This window comes from Pyxicephalus adspersus, chromosome 1, assembly GCF_032062135.1.
Source record: "Pyxicephalus adspersus chromosome 1, UCB_Pads_2.0, whole genome shotgun sequence".
NCBI lineage: Eukaryota > Metazoa > Chordata > Amphibia > Anura > Pyxicephalidae > Pyxicephalus > Pyxicephalus adspersus.
In genome coordinates, this window is record NC_092858.1 from 117,096,098 (window position 1) to 117,116,042 (window position 19,945).

The 19,945-nt window shown below is 40.5% G+C and overlaps 1 long non-coding RNA gene across 1 annotated transcript in view; it reads left to right on the forward strand.

The window, feature by feature from the left end:
* Positions 1 to 17,234, forward strand: part of LOC140340110 (uncharacterized) — a 28,167-nt gene extending 10,933 nt beyond the window's left edge. The window contains exon 3 of the long non-coding RNA XR_011922590.1: positions 13,636 to 17,234. This is a non-coding gene — a long non-coding RNA (uncharacterized lncRNA). The remainder of the gene's footprint in view (positions 1 to 13,635) is intronic.
* The last annotated feature ends 2,711 nt before the right edge of the window (positions 17,235 to 19,945 follow it).

Below are 19,945 nucleotides of genomic sequence, written 5' to 3' on the forward strand. Positions count from 1 at the left end.
TGAAGAGTTTGATGATACCACCCATCCTGCACCAAAACTCAAGAAAATTTGGGAAGTGTCTCAGATGATTCTACAAAATTTCCAGCAAACCTATGTGCCAGAAAGAGATGTTAGCACTGATGAAAGTCTAACGGCTTACAAGGGAAGGCTCAGCTGGGTGCAGTACATTGTGTCAAAGAGGGCACGATTTGGCGTGAAAACCTACATGCTGTGCAAATCCTCATCTGGCTATATTTGGAATATGGCACTTTACACTGGAAAAGAGACAAAATTCAACCCCAGGTACAACCACTATGGATTGGCAACATCTTCAGTGCTATCCCTCATTGAGAATTTGCTAGATCAGGGCTATTGTGTCACAACTGACAATGTCTACACATCTTCTGAGCTTTGTAAATTTCTTTTGCAACACAGAACAGATGCGTATGGAACCGTTAGGGCTAACCGGCACAACCTGCCATCACTGTTTGCAAAGGGGAAGCTGAAGACAGGTGAAATTGTTGCTTGGCAGAAAGGCAAGATGATGGCCCTGACAAGAAAGATGTGTGCCTGATGAGTACTGTCCATTTTCCCTCCACAGTTCTGGTGCGCACACAAGGTGGGAAAGAAGTGATGAAGCCACAGGTGGTGATTGATTACAACAACACCATCGGAGGTGTCCACAGCTGACCCAAGCCATGACATTCTACCCAGCGATGAGGAAACCACAAAAAAAAAATTATTACAAAAAAACCTTCAGGCATCTTGTTGAGCAGTGCCTTTGGAATGCCTACATTCTGTACAAAAAAGAGAATGACAGGCCTTTGAGTCATTCTGACTTCATTTGGAAGGTTTCCGAATCGATTGTAAAGTACCATCAAACACCACTAGTGGCTGTAAATAGATCTGGACGTCACACCCGGTATGTCTACTAGAAATTTTTTTTTCTAAAATCTATATATTCTATATCTATATATTATAATTTATCAATAATATTCCACCCTTGTTTGGACAAATTTCAGTGAAAATTTTTTGATAAATTTATATATATATAAAAATATATATATTTATATATATATATAACATTGTTGTGGTCTATTATTTCATTATTTTTTATAAAATATTATTTATAATTATTTGTTATATTATAATTTTGGATTATATTATAATAAATTATTATAATTATCATAACCAGGAGGTGTTCCTAAGAATTACAGGCCCACAATAGTAAACAACAAATTTCCAATAAAAAAATTGTACCGCTTTTTGCACAAAAATTCTGACATAATTAGACCGCTAGGGGGGTTAAGTGAGCACATTCATTGAATGCAATAAGTTAAGTAGACCTTACTTGTCATTGCTGTCCGATTGGTTTGTAAATCTGCCAATAAACCTGTCGACTTGTCTCTGTGGACGAGTGGAGTTGCTTCGTATTTTATATGATCAATCAACGACAGCACAGTGTACCAACGAAAAGTGTTACATCATTGATGATGTTGTAATTGAGTCCTGATTACCTAAATCTGTCTCGCTCACAGATTATCTCTATTGACATACACACAATATATAGAGTAAAGTAGAGTTGATACTTTGCAGTTTGTGATTTTCACATAATTGCTTACTCTAAAAAGCTTTTTTAAACCTTACCAGTGTTTGAAGTCTGTTAACTATGATCCTAGTTTAGCACATATTATGAAACTGTTGCTGCTAAGAGTGTGTGTGACAAGGGAGTTTGTTGAGAAAGTAAAGCAGTTTGCAATTTAAAATGTATCTAACTGAGCTGTTTTTCTATTGCATACCTTTTAATAGGATAGGTAATGATTTTTGCTTTTTCCCCCCAAAGTTTTTACACTGTGTATCTGCTATGTGTGTGGGTGTCATAACATTCTCTAAACAAACTAAACCTGAGGGGATGGAGGCTTGGCACAGTGCATGATTGCTCTTTTGTCGCAGTGACCCAGTTTTTTCAATCTGAATGAAGGTTTATATTAGGATCTGTAATCTGTAAGAAGATTAGGTTTCTTTATGCACACACAGAATCTTCACACTTACTCACGTCAGAGGAGAAGTCTGCCAGGTGTTACTGTGTACAGACCGCAGTTTATATTTCCCATCTGTACTTTTTTTTTTCTTTTTTTCAAGTATTATGTGTCTTCCACATTTTCTAGCATTTCACACTCGAGGATCTCTGTTTTTGGACAATATGTCCTGCTTTAGGACAGCTCTGATTAGTCAGCTACTAAGTTACCTACTAAGACCTTGAAGATAAAGGTTTGGTTTACATACAGTACAAGTAGGTTCATAGGAAATTAAGAAAAGAAACAAAAAAAGCAAGTTTTAAAAGGTGTAAAAGGGGTAAGAAAAGGAAGGCATACCATCTAACTATCCCTAAACTGTAGTTGTGTCACGATGCCACAGGGCGAGATAGTGGACCTTATAGTGTCCCCAGCCCAGATGGCAGAGATGTGTGGAGGAGTGCTAGAGAAGAGGCAGTTCAGATACTGCTTGCAGTTCACATCTCCACCAGCAGGTGTAGTGCATCTGCAGAACACTCTAGTCTTCTGAGGTAAAGGGGTAGTTGACAGAGAGTCATTTGATCTGGACCAACAAACAATCTGTGAATGAGATTTCCGAGGAGAGTTGTTGCTTGCAGCAAGGGAGTGCAAGGTGAGTGAAGCAGAAGAGGGCACAGATCCCCTGGTCCTGCGGGGATCTGTGACACTTTGTGCTTACACTGTAGGCTAAGCGTATTAGATATTTACAACAAGCTGTTAAAGCAGACCTATCACTAAAATGTTTACTTTACATAAAAGGGTAGACAACCCTTTTATATAAGGTAAAAACGACTTTCTATTTTGAAAGGAGGGTTAAGACCCCCTCTCATTCTGTCTTTATCACTTTGACGAAAGCTCTCCACTGTGCTCACCTGATCTCTTCAAGTATTTTGATATTCAAACTGATATAGTCCCAACACCACCGTATGAGAAACATCACAATATCAAAATGCTTTCGCCACCCTGCTTTACTGTCTTCACAGTCTTTTTTTTCTCGAATTTAGTGTTTGGGGGTTGTCTGACAAACTGTCTGCAGCCCCTAGACCCAAAAAACAATCTTGCTTTCATTAAAATATTGCTTTCATTATTTTAAAAAATGTTGTGTAATTTCTCTTAAGGCCAGTCAGTGTGTTTTTTGTTACTATTACCTCTTTTTTTTTTTTTTTTTAAATATTGGGACATTACAGGGGCTTCTTGACGATAGCTTGGCTTCATGTAGGCATCTTCTAATTGTAACGGTACTCACAAGTAACCTAAGACCTTCTTTTATCATCATGGAGCTGATCATTGGCTATCCATTTCAATAGTAGTTTTCAGTTTTCTTCCATGTCTTTCAAAATTTGGTTGCTGTATTAAAGCATACCTTCCCTCCTTAAAAAAGGACCATAATTGACATGTTTTTTGACATTGAAATCCACACTGCTAATAATCCCTTTTCTTTACTTTCTGTGAGGGAATGACATTAATTTGATACATTTTTCTTTATGTTTTGATTTGGAATGTGCAGTGTGCCCAATGCATTTGCGTGCATCAAAATAAAAGCTATTATAAGGATTTTGAGCTTTTTTCATTTTTTTAAACAGACTGCTGTTATTCCAAAAACAACTGTATATTAACGTGGAACTGTATTTGAGAAATAGCAGACCAGCACAGTTTACTAGTATTGCACACTTTTTTTAATAACGATGTTTGTGAACAGATGTTTCATAGTAGAACAGATAGATGTCTGTAGCTGAGCATCACTCCAAAAAATTCAGCATTAGTTTTGTTTATTTTTGTAACTGCAGACAACCCAGTATATTTCATTGCAACTGTTTTTTTTGCTATCTCTTGTATAAAGCAAAACTGTAATAATGATTATAACTCTATGCATGTCAGTTTGGAATTTGGTAGTTCCACTACCCTGTACCTGTGCTTTATGAATTGCATTATGTGGCAGGAAATACTAGAGATATAAATCAAAGAAATGCTAGTTCATTGTAGAAATGTGCTGTAAAACATATTTGCATCCTATGCCTCAACCTTTTAATGGGAAATTTTACATAGTGGTTAGATACGGGAAAAGCTATATTGTAAGATCATATGCACGGCAGTAATTAGAGAAAAAAAAGGTAATAAAGCTTATGAAAGAGTGATTCATCTGCCAAGCAGCTACTAACAGACAGTGTGGTGTCTTTGGAATAGTAGGTTGGCTAATAGATAAAGTAGTACGCTGAAGTGGATGGATGAAAAGCACTAATGTGATATATCAGAGATACACATTTAACTTGTCATTCACTTATCATTTAGACTTCACTTAAAGTTTCTTGTTGCAGAATAGGAAACCTAAAATGAAGTCTAAATGATAGGTGAATTTGTACAGATCAGCAACAAACGCTGCAATGAAAATGTTATTATCAAATAGTTCATTAGTAGCAACAGGCAAAATTGCAAGCATCCAACAGAGGGAGCTTTGATCTTGTATTGAGAAATCTGCAAGAGTCGGCTTTACCAAATTACAAAATTTACAGTTACTGGATTCCATTTGTTACACTACACAGTTAGGTGGTCCATTGAAATAAAAAAAAAATCTTTTAATTTTTTTTTCAAAATTACTTTTTAGCTTATTTTAAGTGATGACATCTGACAGAATACCCAGCTCTAAATCTATAAATATTTTGGTTTTGAATGTGAATCCTGGTAGTAATATTGTTTCTTGAGTTTTGACTTAAATATTTCCTTCTGAGATATTGGAAAGGCAATCAAATTTTGGAACATAGAGTTTTTTCTTTTGTAATTTTCTTTTTATTTGCAACCAAACAAAATATGAAAAAGAATCCAATGTTACAAAAGCATCATGATACATCAATACAGAGTCCAGATTAGTATAACACAGATTTAGAAGAGTCCAAGCTGAAAGAAAAAAACTGTATAAACAACAGGTCTATATTTATTTAATTGTTTCAGTATATTGATTTTAATATTGCACAGTGTATTCCCTATCTATAATGTTGCATTTTTGATTTTTAACAAGAAAGAAAAAAACAGGGGGAGGGGGTAACATGGAGTGCAGGGAGAACATTGGCGGGGGGGGGGGTATAGGCACAAAGAGGGAGGAGAGGAGAATGACAGTATAGTTTTTTGTTACTTCCTTTACATGCTCAGGCAAATCATGATTGTCTGTCGTGATCAGGAGGTACTGAAGGAGAGGCATCTCCTATTAGGAGGGCATATTTATCTGAGTATTTGTATTGAAACCAGTAAAACCAGGTTTGATTAAATTTCTCTGTGTGATTGTTGTGTGTGGCTAGAGTTTTTTTCAACATAAAATTTGTTTCAGGAAGAGTGGCCTTTTCTGGGTACAAATACAGCCAGACACCAAATGCTACCCCCAGACAAGGAAGACAGGCCGTGCATCATTACTGTCAGTCAAGGTAGCTAAGAGGCCACAATACCTAGTACTGTTTTATAGAAAGAATGGGCAAATTCAGTAAAGCTTAGATGTTGATGGGGTCCTTGGCCACTCAATTGACATATTTATTCTAACCTAAAAACTGGACAGGAGATTGATAGGACAGTCATAAGCACTTTGTGGCAGATAAAAAGGTGTAGATAGACAGTTCTGAGTATAGTACTGAAGTAAAAAAAACATTCACAGTTTTAGTATTCCACTCAATCATAGGGCTGTGAGCACTTAATGAAGGCTTTCCCAGAATTATAGGAAATATAGACGAAGGCAGGATGTTAAACTGGGGGCATTCCGAATGTCTTTTGTAGGGAAGACTTTGGAAGCACTGTGCCACCCTGGATATAAGACACATTAGCTAACCTAATATAAAGAGAACAAGATGATGAAAGGGCAGAGCCTGAAACGATAATAGTCACTAGTGCAAGAGACTAAATGATTTCACATTCAAGTTGTCTTCCTGGAAGCTTGAAAGTAAGAGGAATGGAGACCCAAGAAGGAAGAAGGGATTACTTTGGGGATGGTTAGGCCAAGACCTCAACACATGATCTGGTTCGTCAGGGTAAAAACAAAGATCTTTGTCAGAAGTTTCTCTTCAGAAATCTAAGTGATCAAGATGATCACCATGGGCTGGGTTTCTCATTGAATTCATTCAGATTGCCTGGCAGTCTCATGCATGTGATCTCTATTGTAATGACCTTGTAATGGCATTGTAATGACCTTGCATAAACTGGTGTTTGAATATTGTTTACTGGATATTGGCAGAAAGGCAATAAGTACGTATTTTTCAGATACCCTAAAAAGATTTAGCAAGAGGCAGTGATCAGTCTAAATGCACACGTTGCCCCCAGAATAGAAACAAAGACCCACTTTCGTCAAAAATAATTTTTTTGTTGGGCTCAGTATTGTCTAAATTAATGAAACCTCCAGGGCCCAAACAGCATATTTTGAGAATTAAAGACCTGTCTTCCTTCTGATTTACCAATTAACTCGAATTCCAATGCATAAAAAGTTTTTAACAATAATATCAGCAATTGTACACCGCACCATCACAACCACCTGCTCTTAATTATCTTTTAATCCAGGCCAAACTATCTAAAAATCATTTTTATCATGAAGGATAATTAATTGCCTCACCACCAAGGAGGACATCCAAATAACAATCAGCTCCCTGACAAATATAACTGTAATTAGAGGGAGTAACATTGGGCTCACAGAAAAGGAATCCAGCCTTGTGTTTGAGCAGTCTAACAAATTTTCAAAGGTATGTAAAGATGTGCAGGTGGCAAACCCAGAGGTGGCAGCTCTATATGTTACTTCTACCCCTAGCAGCCAGGAGAGCAGCCCATCTAGTAGGGGTGGGGAAGGCAATGCAGGAAGGTGTAAACAATTAGTTGTCAGGCTTCGGCATGTAGTGGACAAATTACTGGATGGGGCTGGGCATGATCCAGCTGTCGTGGTGTATGTTGAAACCAATAATGGGATATATGAACGATGGAGGATTTTTAAAAATCATTTTTGAGAACTAGGCTTCATGTTGAAGGGAAGGACCTCCAAGGATAGTTTCACTGGAATATTGCCTGTGCTATGTGCAACACAAGAAAGACAGTGGGAGTTTAGACAGCTAAACGTGTGGCTTCTGGTATAAACAGGGAACAGTTTGGGTTCTTAGACCACTGGGCTGATTTTTTATTGGGGAACAACCTACATGCCAGAGGTGTTTGCACCTAAATGAAAGGGGGGCAGTTGTGCTTGGGGAAAGATTTATGGGAATGGCTGAGGGATATTTAACCTAGGACAGGGGGCTGGCGGTAAAAAAAAGTGGCAGAAAATGGACGATGAAGAGGTCTAAGACTTAGTTGGTATTGCTAAATCCTGGCTTTGTTTATCACATGATTGGGCTGTTAACATTCCTGGCTATACTCTAAAATGAAAAGGTAGTGTTGCCTGAATATAAAAAAATAAATTGTTGATGGAGCATGTGATGAGGTTGAGACATTATGGGTGGAGTTGCATATGGGGATGCTTAATACACAGATAATTTTTGCAGTCGGCTATAGCCAGAAAGGGCTGTAAAGCCTGGGACAGTAATAGTGATGGGTGATTTAACTACCCTGACATTGACTGGGGTAATGGCACTACAGATACAGAAAAAGGGCGGACATTTATGAATTTCCAATTTCCATTATTAGGGGGCCTCTCCACGCCTTGAACTGTGAGGGAATTTTGAACACAGAACAGAAATGGGAATGATTCAAGTCTGTTCTACACAAACACAGTGCAAAATATATTCAAAGGGGCAATAAGTTTAAGAGGCTAAAATTAAAACCTATGTAGCCCACAGCTAATCTTAAAAAATCTATAAAGAATAGTAAAAGGGCATTCCAATAATATAAAAAATGAGGATCATCTTCATCATTTAAAAATTATAAAGTACATAACACAAGATTTAAAAAGGAAAAATAATGTACAAAACTTCAAAATGAAAGACAGATTGCAAAAGAAAGCAAGTCACCCCCCCCCCAAAAAATCAATATATCATTAGCAAAAAGATCAGATCTGAGCATGTAGGTCCCTTAAAGGATGTTTTGGGGTTGTTAACTGGGGATAAAGAAATGTCAGATTTACTAACCCTTTTTTTTTTAGCTCTGTGTATACAAAGGAAAATGTCAGAGCTCATGTTCAAATTGTCCAAAGCAATGACACTGCCTTAAACAGTTCATAATGGCTCAAAATTGATATGATTGAGAAACAGTTGGATATAATTAGAGTTGATAAAGCTCCAGGACCTGATGGATTACATCCATGTGTCCTCAAAGGTCTGAGCTCAGTTTTTCAAAGCCATTGTTTCTATTTATTTTAGACTCTTTAATCACTGGCATGGTACCAATAGATTGGTGTAAGGCCAATGTGGTTCCTTTAAAAAGAGAGCAAAGTCAATACCAAGTACCTACAGACCGCTAAGTTTACCTTTTATATAGTTGGAAAGGTCCTAGAGAGTTTGATAACCACACAGAGAAGTTTCTGCTGGAAAATAATATGTGATAGCATGGATTTTAGAAAGATCGAAGTTGTCAAATTAATTTACTCTCCTTTTATGAGGAAGTAAGTAAACAGGTAGACAGTGGAGTAGCAGTGTACTTGGACTGTGCTGAAGCATTTGACACAGTACCTCACAGACCGTAAATATGCAAGTTAGGGTTTATCAGTTTAGAAAGTTCAACCTGTAAATGGATAGAGAACCTGGCTTAAATGGTGTCCATAGAGTAGTCAGTAATGATTCGTACTCTGATTAGTCTAAATAGTCTACCCCACAGTTCAGTGTTGGGACCTGTACTGTTGAACGTCTATAAATGATATAGAGTTTTTGGATTTGGGATTTAAAGGACCATTTCTGTATTTGCAGGTTACACCAAACTATGTAATGGAAATAAGTCCATACAGGATGTCTATAATCTACTAGCAGACCTGGATGCACTGTTCGATTGGGCAGCCAAGTGGCAAAAAACATTTAATATTGATAAATGTAAAGTTATACATTTGGTGGCTAACAACATGCATGCTTCAAACTATCTAGGGGGAATATATTTGGGGTAGTCAAAAATTAAAAAGGATCCGGGGTTTTAATAGATCACACTTTTAATAATAGTATGCAATGCCAAGGTGCAATATCTAAATCTAGCAAAGTACTTTCTTGTAATAAAAGAGGAATAGACTGCAGAGATAGAGACATATTACTGCCCCTGTATGAAGCATTGATCAGACCTCATCTGGAAAAGACGTGGGGGGATATGATCACCCTGTGTAAATAAATAAATGGTCAATATAGAGAATCTTTAAGGTCTACAGATAAGGAAGGGATTCTTCACAGTAGGGTCTGTGAAAATGTGGAATAGGCACCCTCAGGAAAGTATAGATAACTGGCCGTGTTGATCCAGGAAAGATCCGATTCCCTCATGGGATTAGGAAGGATTTTTTTCCCCCTCGTGGAGCAAATTGGACTAGGCGTTTTTTTTTTTTCCTTTCTCAGGTCAACTATGTTTCTAGGGTTTTTATCTGGTATGTGTTTATTTCCCTAGTGGTTGAACTTGATAGAGTTATGTCTTTTTTCAAGCTGACTGTGTAACTTTGAATCATAAAAACCCAAAGTCCTAATAGCTTCCCAGCAGAATTTTATAAAATCATACCAGAGGAGATCATGCCATTCCTCGCAGAGGTATATAATGCTATAATAATCCACAGTGTCCCATTCCCAGATTTTAGGCGCACACTCCATTGATTCCCAAGGAAGGCAGAGATCCGTTTTTAGTAACCTCATATAGACCTATTTCCTTTTTGAATTGTAACTTCAAGATACTGGCTAAATAAATGCCTAATTGGCTACAATTTTTGTTTTTCAGTTTTTGCCCTCATTTTTACCGGCCCATTAATTAGGTTTTGTGAGAGGGAGACACTCCATGGTTGTAATCTGCACAGTTACTGCTGCCACGGTGGCAGCAACCCAGCCCAATTCACAGAAGGCAATGCTTTTGACAAAGTTAGGTGGCTGCTTCTCAATTCTATGTTTGCTCATAGAGCCTTTGGTCAAGTTTTTGTATCCTACATACAATATATTTACCATAACCCATTATAAGACTTCTAATAATGGAATTCATTCTGCCCGTGTCTATAATATGACACTGGAAACTCATCAGGGGTGCCCGCTTTCACCTATTCTCTTCAATGTGGTGTTAGACCCTTTAATAAGACTTAAAGAATGTTCTTATTTGTAGGCAGCTGAAGGCCGAAACATTTTGCGGACGACCTATTGCTTTACATAGCCAAAACAAAACGTAGTCTGATGGCTGTTTTGCGGCTTTTGGCAAATGATGGTGTACTTTAGGCTACGCTATTAACCTGGAGAAATCAAAGGCCATATATCTTTCAAAATGTGTTAGACACAACTGGAGTCTTCAATGCACCTTTTTGTGGTGCAAAGGCAAGCTAAACTTGGGTGTAAAAATCTGTGTTAGCTACATCATTTCAATATTAAACCACTTTGGTACTCAGTAAGAGACCAACTGCAAAAATGGTCACATTTAACCCCTCTTACCTGGGCAGATTTAGTTTAATCAAAATGGTCGTGTTTCCAAAGATTTTATTATACTCATCAGGTGTAACCAATACTTCAGCCTAAGGAGCTTTATAACATTTTCAGAGCCTTTACCTGAGCAGGCAAACAGACCTGACTTAGTATGTGCATCTTCCAAGAGCCAGTAAAAATGCTTAAACTTTCCAGATGTGGACAACTGGGATATATATTACTAGTTATTTTAATAACTGGTACAACTAGCTTAACTAACTCTGCCCTTGATCAACAAATGACTCCCAATATGAGCTTTGCCTACTTATTGCGCCAGCATAGGAAACTTTTGCCCCCAGAAATACTTTGAAACTCCCTTCTTTATTCATTACTGGTGTGTGTTGCACAAGAGTAGAGGAAGGTTTCAGCTTTATAGTCATTCCTCGCTCTTCCTCCCACTTTGGGGAAACACAGATTTTCCTTGGCTTTTGCAGATGCCCTTAAAGTCAGAGGTTTTTTTTTTGTTTTTTTTTAATAACCAAACCATTGAATAAGTTGTTGTGACATTGATTATGAGATGGTTTAGCATGAGTTAAAAGATTGTGGTCATGTTGTCAGTTGGCTTCATTTTCAAATGGCTTTAAGCAGGTGGCGTACATTGAAATGTCATCCATGTATAAGGAAATTACAATAAACCTTTACCATGGGGCTTATATCTCCCCACACCATTCTTACTAAATGGAGCTAAGTGCTACATTAACCTCCTGGGCGTTACACTGATTTCTGTCTAGATTTCTTTACCAAAAGCGGTACACTGTTTTTCATGACATTTTTTTTATAAATTGTAGACCAGTAACTTACAGAAATATGTCCGGACAGGGTTCTAGTAGATATCATGAATATAAAAAATGTTTGAAACACACGATCATGTAAAAAAAAAAAAAAAAAATTACTTTTAATAAAATTAAATAAAAGACACAAAAATCAGCTTAAACAAGAATACATAAATAAATGAAAAATACTGAAAAGTAGCTTATATAATATATATATATATATATATATATATAATACAAATATTTATATAATATATAAGGATTTCTTTGTATTGGACTCAATACAGCTTTTTTGTATTGAGTTCAATGCAAAGCGATTTGAATTTCCCGCCCCGCCTACCGCCCGCACCGACGCATGCAGCGACGTCACCGGGAAACCCCGGTGATCGTCACTGCACTCGCCGGATGAAGACAGAAGACCTGTCCGGAGGAGCTGCGGGGAGAAGGTGAGTATTTTTTTTTTTAGATCGACGCTGGAACAGAACGGATCATCACAGCGGGGACCAGGTAAGTGATGATTTTTAAACAGTGAGAAAAGTTCGGGTTTATCGATAATTGCAAAATTACTTATCTTGATCAGCAAGTTTAACTTTGAAAAATGCCAAATAGGCTTGTTCTACAAATGTGCTGATGTTCGCCCTTTGACTGGGAATGGTGAAGCTGCCACAAATATAACTAAATGAATCAGGGATGTTTAGGCACTTACGACGAGAAACAGCAGAGCCAGACATGATCTAAAACAGAGGAAATATGTGTGCAAGTAGAAAAATACATTTTACTTATTCACTACGGAGAGCAGCGCACAACCTCTAACCACACTGTCTTGCGTGTAAATAAATAGCTCATACAAATCCACGCTACAGTAATCACATTAACATAAGCAGTAGATAAAAAACCTGATGGAAAAAAACTAACTGCACTTTCAGAATCAGCATACCTATTTTAGTGTAAATAAGTTCAAAAATTGAAGTCAACAGAAAATTTGTTTAAAATCGTTCCCCAGTGTTATCGGTGTGCTTTGGGTTCCCCCTTCGGCGGCTGTATTGCGAATCCAGTACTAAAGCATCCACTGCAGTTATGGGACAGACATAAAAAATACCAGAGGGGCTAATATCGCCCCTTCACCTCCAGCACCCATTTTTTATAATTCAGGCTTCCCTCCGGGTCACTCAAATTGTGGAGCATTTAAATAGTGACTGAAAACCTTCACTTCCTTGAGGAATACACATGAAATCCCCTCCTCATTTAATTATGTCTGCAGACTTCTTCCTAGCCTTCCTAGTATCATGAATATTTATAACTCCTTACTAGCTATGAAAGCCTTGAAGCTGCACACTTGTGGGTAAGTGGGAAGAGGACTTACAGAACACTTTAGATCAGGAAACATGGTGCTAAATTTGGAATTGCACTTCCAAGTACTCAACTAGCAGCTAGGCATGAAAGCAAAATATAAACTTCTTTTGCAGTGTTACATGGTGCTGGCTAGAATATGCAAATTTACAAGTACCTCAACTGATCTGTGTTTCAGAGGCTGTCCTTCTAGAGGGCACCCTATTCCACATCTGGTGGGAGTGCCCTAAGATAGAAAGTCAATCCCCAATCACTTTCTCGCAATTCTGTGTGCTTAAAATTATCTTTACCACTGCAAAACAAGTTCTGGCTAAAGGTTGGAGTTCTGCTCTTCCCACAGTTGCACAGGTGAAATAGAAAATGTCCTGGAACCTCACTAATGAAAAAATGTCAGCTATGCTAAATGACACAATGGTCTGGGAAACTGGGATTACACACTACCTACTGCTAGATTTTAACTGGTACAAACTCAAAGGGAAATGTTTGCGTGTTAACACCGAAATAACGGCCCTGCAAATATTAATATTATATATAAATATAATAATTAAAATGACAATAACCCCCCAAGCCGAAATCCCCAACCACACCTGCCCCTACTTCCCTTTGTCTTGTCTGGTGTATGTTTTTTGTTTTTTTTCAGTTTAAATTTGTTTATCTTGACCGCCTAGATTTACTTGTCAGGGTTCTGAATTGTATCTTTCAGCTTGGCTAATGCAAAAGGTGTTTATGGCCGCTGGCTTCTTTACTATATTTGTTCAAGTTGCTACTAGCAGACCCTTCCCTAATGTTCTATTATGTTGACCCACCTTATTTATTTGTCCCTCCCACATTATTTTTTATTTGTTGTATGATTGTTTTGATTTATTACCCCTTTTGTACAATATGTGGAATATTTGTATATTCTTTTGACAGGAGTGTGCTGCAAATTCAGTGACAAGCCAAGTTAGCAACAGAAGGTCACAGGGGAGTTGCTGTCAATATGAAGGTCAACCAACAAAATGGACTGGGAGCTGAAGCCATACTTGTCAAGTGAATGACACCTGGAAATTTACAAAATCAGGAACCCATAGGTTCTTTTGGCTATAGTTACATGTGGATGTAAAGGAATATTCAGAGTGTCATTATTTATGACTGTGTTTAGAGTGTTTAGAGCAGGGGTCCTCAAACTTTTTAAACAGGGGGCCGGTTCACGGTCCCTCAGACTGTCGGGGGGCCGTACTATAGTTTGAAAAAAAACGGGAACATTCTTATGCACACTGCACAAAACGTATTTATTGTATAAAAAACATGAAAGAACAATACTATATGCACAGCACACTTGCCGATCATTAAAAAAAAAAGTGGCGTTTACTTTGGCTTTAAAATTGCTTGAGATTATTCCTTTGCATGGAAAATGCACAGATAAATTTGAATTTTCACTGTGTGTATTGAAAATGCAAATTTATATTGCATTTTCCATGTAAATGAATAATCCCAAGCTATTCATTAATTTGCTTCTTTTTATACACCCTACCCTACACCCAACACTACCCCACACTTTTTATAAATTAAAAAAGGGCTGCTAAAAAAACTTTGTCAGTGTCTGCTACCTGTCACTCACTGCTGCCTTCATACATCGGCTGGATCACACTGCAGCACATGTGTACATGATCAATGTGCATAGTATGTTTATACTATTTACAAATGTACATTGATCATGTACATTTGTGCTGCAGTGAGCAGGGAATGAAGGCAGCAGTGAGTCTCTGCACTGCTCATACCTTCTCTGCCTGATGGCTTCAGCCCGACAGCTCCAGCGTTACCCCGGCAACAGTGGTGTCACGTGACCGGGTTCCCTGGAGTGCAGATGGCAGGCAGCCAGAGCTCAAGCCGGAGAAGCAGCCTGGGCTGCCGGCGGGCCGGATGGAGAACCTCAGCGGGCCGTAGTTTGAGGACCCCTGGTTTAGAGTGTCATTAGTCTTCACTATGTCTCATTATGGCAGCCTTTTTGTACCTTTACCGGTCATTAAAGTATGGTTTGAAGGAATTGGCATGGATCTGGTATACTGTTATTGTTAACCATGGGGGATCAAGTACTAGTGCTAGTTCCCACATTCTAAAGAAAATTTCTTTTGAGACCAAAAAATTTGTAAAATCCATCAGTTTGATAAAAAGGAAACCAGAATAAATCTATATTATTTATTGTATAAAACCATGACAAGATCTGGAAACCCTAAAAGCTATGCCAACTGCTCAAACAGATATAATTTCCGAAATTAAACGTAGCAGCAAGTTTATCTGTGGCCCAAAATATGAAGTAAAAGAGTTTCATATAACGAATTGCCTGTGAGATATCTAGATGAGTCAAACATATTCAGCATGATATTGCTAATAAGTCTGGTGTTCAGGTAAACTTTAAGCTATACTGAATAACTATTATTGCTAAGAACTGCTGAAAGCCTCATGCCTGCTGGTGGGGATCAGGAAACTCTTTGATTTCGCCTTCCATGGGCAATAGCTGATAGATTATTTTTTGCATTTCTGCTGAAGACAAGCTCATTTTGTTTTGTGGAAATATCTTGATGGAAATATCATTTGTTACTTCTTTTGTAAAGTCTTTTCTGTTTTTATTCAACTGCATAAGTATTGAACATTCCATCTGATGTCTGCATGGAGTCATTTTAGGTGTTAAAAAACGAAACTTAAAGAACAGTGCTTTGTGCAACTGAACAGATACATCATAGGCTGGTGTAGGTTAACCAGATATTGACATAAAGGTATTATCTAAATTGGCCAGCAGGGTTCCTGATGCATGACCTGGAGCAACATATTAGGAAGTAAATACAGCTCAAGGCTGTATCTGGCCCACAAATTGTAGTTACGATTGACCAGTACCCAAGGTTCCTACTTGGCAATCACTGAGGTTGGGTCAGAAAAAAGGCCCCAAATCTGCAGATCATATGATGGACATAGTGAAATTATACACTGCAGAGGATCTACTCGGACCTTCCCCCGACCTTCCCCCTCGGACCCCGATTCTTCACTGCACAAGAAAAGAGCCCTGAAAAACTCCAGAACAAGCACATCTGATGGCACAGATGGGTTGCAAAGGTCGGGTCGTGTTCAGTGTTGGTGGTGTCATCCTTTGGGCTATAATCAGTTCCAGTGTCAGGAGCTTATGTAATGCAGGTCCATTGGAAGGTTACCCCTTGGAGGAATTGGCCTGGCAGGTAAAATTCTATTTGTATATGTGAAGACTTTTTGGGAGCACCAACCTATTTTAGTGACTTACTTCCAGTGCCCATGTACTATGGAAATTGGGCTCATAAAAAAGTTGGTGCAAGAAATCATAGTGGGGTAAGGCTTGTCCCTGATTTTTGAAACTGTGGTAACAGCAAGAAATGAACTAACTGTGCAGCCAGAGAAATATGGAATTTCCCTAGGCCCCATAAATGAAGAGAAACATAGACTGCGAACACCAATAGTAAATGATAATCGTAATCATAATTGGAGATGAGCGAATGGAAGCTGACGAAGTGGAATTCGATCCGAATTTCCTCGCGATTTGTGGTAATGAATCCCAATTTTTTCTAAAATGGCGGCTACACGTGTGAGGACATTGGGCAAGGAACTACGAGAAGGAGGGATGACCCATAATGCCATGCATGCAGCCAATCAGCAGCCAGCCAGCCCTGTAATATCACACCCCTTTAAACAGCCTCAGCCATCTTGGATTAAGACATTTTACAGTGTTCTGAGTGCAGGGAGAGACGTGTGCAGGCGCTAGGGAGAGTGATAGGAAAAACCTAATAGGATAGGAAAAACTCAAAAAACGATTTAAAAGTGCAGGGAAAGGAAAGGGAGGAATCATTTCACAGCATCTTAGTGCAGGGAGAGACGTCAGAAGGCGCTAGGGACAGTGCTAGAAAAGCGATTTACAAGTGCAGGGAAAGGATAGGGAGGAATCATTTCACAGCATCTTAGTGCAGGGAGAGACGTCAGAAGGCACTGGGGACAATGCTAGAAAAGCGATTTACAAGTGCAGGGAAAGATTTTTTGGGGATCCAAATAGCCATTATACAGCTCTCTCATTCCATCAATTTATATATTTAGAAAAATATATACGCACTTCACTGTTGCAGGTTTTTGTGGTCAAAGAGTTTAGTGACGTATTTCAGTACAAAAATACAAATATATTCTTAGTTCACTTCTGCAGTTATATGTGGTGAAAGTGTTTAGTGACGTATTTGAGTACAAAAAGAAAAATATATACGCAGTTCACTGTTGCAGTTATATGTGGTGAAAGCATTTAGTGACGTATTTGAGTACAAAAAGAAAAATATATACGCAGTTCACTGTTGCAATTTTTTGTGGTAAAAGCGTTTAGTGGCCTATTTCTGTACAAAAATAAAAATATATTCGTCGCTTTTAGGTGTGTTTTAATTTGCTTTTAATTGAATTAGTTCAAGTAAAAGTATGTCAGACAGAGAAGTGGCAGGCCATGCACAGTGGCAGGCAGAGGTCACAGCAGAGTAAGGGGGTGTGGCAGCAGGAGTCGCAGCGAGAGGCCTGAGCTCCCGGTGTGATCTAGCGGTCGTGTCTTGACCAGCAACCCAGCGATTCTTGATTGGTTAACTCGGTCATCCACTTTATCCCAAGTGACATCAGACACCCCCAGACAACAGTTGGTGGGTTCCTCAGACACAACCCTTAGTTGGCATGGCCCCAGAGCAGACCCTGTGCCCTCACCTGTCCTCAACTTGCCTTTGTTCTTTGTTGTTCCCTCAGCCACAGAAGTATTGTATGCTGTGGGCTCAGCTCCACTATACAGCGAGGATGAGCTAGTAGAGGACAGTCAGCAGCTACTGCCCAGCCAAGATCTGGAATAGACATCCGCCGGTTCCTCCGCTAGGCGGGCAAGTAGTGATGAGGAGAGTGGTTGTGGGAGGAGGTGTTGCGAGCGGTTGGGCTCCTGACCCAGAGACCGTTGAGGAGGACATCAGTGACGTGCAGACACTACTCGTTGATGATGAAGCCGATTGCACTTGGGAGCCGGGTAAAGAAGGGGCTTCATCATCATCAGGAGAAGAGGGCAGTGGCTGAGCCAGCAAGGTGGTAGCATGGCTGTTAGTCAGCAGGGTGGCAGCAATGGGAGGTCGGGAGCCAAACGTGCCCGGGGTAGACCACATGCTTCGCAGCAGCCTACCTGCCCGAGAAATACAGGTGCAGGGGTTCACGGAGGCAGCGGTGGTAGCAGTCAGTCAGTGCAGAGTGTTGGGGGGAAAATCACGGTGGTGTCGCAGTGTTTTGTTAAGCCACCGGAGGAGGCTAACATGGCCATATGTAGAATATGTGGGCACAAGGTAAAGCGTAACCAGGGTGCCACCATAAAGTGGCCTGGGAGAACCGTGGCTCCGATGTGGTGGTCCAGCCTGCCGCAGCAACCGCTGCATCACCCAGTGGCAGGCACCGGCTTTCAGGCAGTCAAGGCTCCACCACCTTAGCGGAAGGGAGCTGTATGTCATTTCCATCTTCTGCTACTCCTTGTCAGTCATTCCGTCAGCAATCGATCACCCAAGCGATTGCCAAGAGACAACAGTATGCGTGCACTCATCCAACGGCGCAGAAGCTGAATGTGCTCCTGTCCCAAGTTGGTGCTGCAGTCCCTCCCTTTCCAAGTGGTGGACTCTGCACCTTTCAGAGAACTGATAGCTTTTGCCGAGCCGAGGTGGAGAGTCCCAAACCGTCATTTCTTTGCAAAAAAGGCAGTACCAGCCCTGTACAAATATGTAGAACAGAAGGTGGGCCAGTCCTTGAGCCTGTCGGTGTCTGCCAAAGTGCACGGCAGTGCCGACATGTGGAGCTGTAACTACGGTCAGGGACAATACATGTCCTTTACGGCCCACTCGTTGAATGTGATTCCTGCACAGCCACACCAGCAACTTGGCCAGGTGACACCGCTTCCGCCTCCACGTTCTCACGCCGCTGGTCCTGCGACAACGTCCGCCTCTGCCTCCTCATCCTCCACTGTGTCCTCAGCCTCCACTGCAGGGACAATTCACAGTGCCCCTCCAGCATACCACATGTGCAGGGCACAGCGGTGTCACGCTGTTCTGCACCTGGTTTTCCTGGGGGAACGGAGTCACACAGGGGAGGAACTGCTCTGTGTGATTCATCAAGAGATCGAATCATGGCTTTCTCCGGGACAACTCAAAATCGGAACCATGGTGACCAACAACGGGAAGAACATTGTGTCTGCGCTTCGTCAAGGAAGGCTGAGCCATACACCCTGCATGGCACACGTCTTCAATCTGGTTGTCAAGCGGTTCCTGAAGTCTTCCACCCATCTGCAAGACATCATAAAAATGGCCAGGAAACTTTACATGCACTTCAGCCACTCGTACACCGCAAAGCACACCCTCCTTGAGCTGCAGCGGCAGAACGGCATCCCCAACATAGGCTGATATGTGACGTTTCCACCTGTTGGAATTCCACCCTCCATATGCTGGACCAACTATATGAACAGAGAAAGGCCATCAATGAATTCTTGATCCAAGCGGATAGGAGTACTCCCATGTGTAACTTTGATGACAGCCAGTGGCAGTTCATGCGTGACACCTGCCGTTTGCTCAGGCCCTTTGAGGAGGCCACGTTATTTGTCAGTCTTCAGGACTACGGAATGAACAACGCCATTCCACTGCTTCATGTTCTGGGACAGATGCTGGTAAATCTGGCTGGTCAGGAGACTAGAGACGTGGCACCTAGATCTCACAGCCATATGAGCTCTGTGGGGGCTGAACTGGAGGAGGAGGAGGAGGACATTGGAGCAATGGCAATGTATACGAAAATGGGTGGTTTTTCTACTCAGGTGACAGGGGAGGACGAGCAGGAGCAGCCAGAGGAGCAAGAGGGACATGAGGAAGACCAGGCAGAGGACCCAGACACACCGTGGCAGTATGCAGTGGAGATGGAAGCAGGGAGTCCCTCCATGCTTGCAGAAATGGACCGCTGCATGCTCACTTGCTTGCGCAGTGACAGCCGAATTGTCACCATTCGGCAGAGGGATGACTTCTGGCTCTCCACCTTGTTGGACCCTCGCTACCGGTCCAAAATGGGGGCCTTTTTTACCCCCGCTGAGAGGGAGGACAAACTGAACTACTACAGAGACATCCTATGTGGTCAGTTGGCCGCTGCCTATCTGCACCATCGTCTATCCTCTCGCAGGTCTGACCTGGGGGGCCCT